The sequence below is a fragment of the Mangifera indica genome, chromosome 7 (genome assembly GCF_011075055.1).
Source record: "Mangifera indica cultivar Alphonso chromosome 7, CATAS_Mindica_2.1, whole genome shotgun sequence".
NCBI classification, from domain to species: Eukaryota; Viridiplantae; Streptophyta; class Magnoliopsida; order Sapindales; family Anacardiaceae; genus Mangifera; species Mangifera indica.
In genome coordinates, this window is record NC_058143.1 from 15,755,930 (window position 1) to 15,758,663 (window position 2,734).

The 2,734-nt window shown below is 35.6% G+C and overlaps 1 long non-coding RNA gene across 1 annotated transcript; it reads right to left on the reverse strand.

The window, feature by feature from the left end:
* Positions 1-592: 592 nt before the first annotated feature.
* On the reverse strand, positions 593-1,967 carry LOC123221359. The gene is made up of 3 exons (XR_006503259.1): positions 1,812-1,967; positions 1,587-1,632; positions 593-641 (listed from the first exon to the last, which is right to left on the reverse strand). It is a non-coding gene; the product is annotated as an uncharacterized LOC123221359 (long non-coding RNA).
* Positions 1,968-2,734: the final 767 nt, after the last annotated feature.

A 2,734-nucleotide genomic window follows, 5' to 3' on the forward strand; every position in this document is an offset into this window, starting at 1 on the left:
CTCATATGAGTAACACTTGAATAAAGATAACCTCAACTTAAGATTAACTAGTCAAAAAATAATCAATAAACGATCTTTTTTTTCTTTCTTGATGATGTTTCTTCCTCTTCATATCAAATAACACTTCATCTTCTTCTCTTTCTTGATGATGATTCTTCTCCCTCATGGAAACTTGCAGGGTGAAATGAACGCCGAAAATTTATGCAGCTAAAAATTTTACATGCTTAGTTGCGACAAGTTTCCATTAAAGCAAATCACAACATACAAAGATTGAAAATAAAATAGTTGACATTAAATTTGCAATGGAGGATCGTAATAATAAAAAACAGAGATGGGTTCACATCTTTGGTCCAATGTAAAGAACCCTACAAATCCAATTCTTGGAGCTACACTAAAAAAAACAGGAGACCTGAAAAAGATGCAATAAACTTAGCTGGCAAGTTATTCACACCAAGGTTTTATCTTCACAACAAATACACTTATGAATGATAATAAATAATTTTAGACTATTGCATAATGGATAACATGCTACAATTAGTCACTGGAAAATTCACTACCAACTCAGAATAGTTTTGCTGGAGGAAATCTACGCACGTGGATTTCCTCCTACAGAAGCAACATGTCCTTGAGCTGGGACATTCCTGAAATGAAAGAGAGACCAAGTTAGTTATATAAAATGCTAAAGAGTAACAGGTTAAAGGTCGAATCTAGAATAGGTAATAGTGTCTGTTCATATTTGGTCAACTTATTTGAACGGTTTAGAAACCGCCAGCAAATAATTTGTAAAAAGCGTATCACAACCAGAATGTTATATCATCTACGAAATGATGATTTCTAGAAAATAAAAGGTAAAATTCATATAAAACTAACAACTTTCAAAAAGTGTAGCCAGAAAAAGCGCTTTTCCTGCATTGGTAATAGATACAAAGATAAGAAGCAACTTGGCATCGAGGGGCATCTGAAATGAAGTATGAACTTAATATTTGAGTTAGCCACCTTGTATGACACCGTTCCAATTTTCTTTCTACATTTTTTTTATGCAAGGACCTTTTATAAACTCTGCATGTTGCTCATTTCGGCGATTAAGTATACCAAAAAGTGAGAATTTTGGGGCCCAGATTAGTATGATAAGTGATTAGCATGTCACGGAATGTAAATATCTAGATTAAGGCCAGGTATGGAGGCAGAAAGGTGTCAACGGACCAATAATAAGTTGAAGTTCTTCAATTATTAACAGGTAAGATGTATAGGTTTCAGATGAGGGTAAATATGTAACAGATGTGAAGTCTTGCTTCAAGTTTTCAGTGAAAGGTAATTCATCTTAACCACTACAGCGACCGAAAAAAAGTATGCTTTATGGTGAACAACATACGACTAGATCACATAAGACCACGTTTTGAGCAAACAAGCATGCTAGCAATCAGGCAATCTCTCCCAAACTTGCTTAATTCAAATATTGTAATAAAAAACAACTCATAACTTAGCTAAATGACAACAAATAGAAAGCCTAAAAGTGATTTCACTGTTTCAACAACAATTATTACAGGCACCACTAAAATAATAGCAAGAGCAAATAACAAACTTACGGTAATTGCGAGGTTGGTGCCTGCCCAGACAGGTATACTACGCCACCTGCATATTGGACAGAAAGATTAAAAAAAATGCCTTTTGTTAAGGATGTTTCATGTCTATGCAGGTGCTCATATCCAATAAAATGCTTTAAACTACCATCAAACAAGCAGATCACAAACAGCAGTTGTCCCGTACATAGTAAAAATAAATTTCAGTAGCAAGTGTCAAATAACAATTACCCTGTGACGCTGCAGGGATAAAAGGAGTCACCGGATCTTGAGGAAACAACAATTGAGTTGCACCACCAAGGAAGGTGGATGGCAGTTGTGAATTCGGAAGTGCAGCTTGCAAGGAGCTCATGTCAAAGAACTGAAAGATGATGCATTGCAAGACAAAATTAGTGGTTCATCATCTGAGTATTCAACAGTGATTGTCAATAGGGAAAATGAGATTGTTGTGGAGGAGGAGATGTCACCTCTTGTTGATAGGATGGGGTTGGGGGAGCCAACAAGGAGGGATGGCTTGGAGGATGGCATGGAAGTGAGTAGAGGTCTCAAACTTGGTCTTGGAGACTTTGTTTTTTACAGTGTTCTTGTGGGGAGGGCTGCTATGTATGATTTGATGACAGTATATGCTTGATACCTGGAAATATTATCTGGACTTGGGTGTACTCTGATTTTGCTGTCTGTGTGCCGTCAAGCTCTTCCTGCCCTTCCTATATCTATTACATTGGGTATACTATTTTACTTCTTGACTCGGTTGTTGATGGAACCTTTTGTTGTTGGTACAGCAACAAACTTGATGATGTTTTGATTCTTAATTTTTTGAAAATGATTGCAGTGTATAAAGAAATGAAATTTTTATTGACATGAGTTTTCCATATGTAGTGGAAATTGTTCACTCATGATCAATCTTTCTTTAGTGCTTATGTAAGCTTTCCCTAATTTGTGTTGTGACCAGATAGTACAGCATACTGAAGACAATCTGGTAAGTAGCTTTTTTGGCCATATATAAAATTTAGAACTGATGATTAAGCTTTGACTTGACTGCAGATGTTGAAATTTAGTATACCTATCTTTTGTTTGTATTTACATAGGAGACACATTTGAAGATACATATTTTATGATGTACACTCAATACAGGAGTGAATTTACCTTCATTT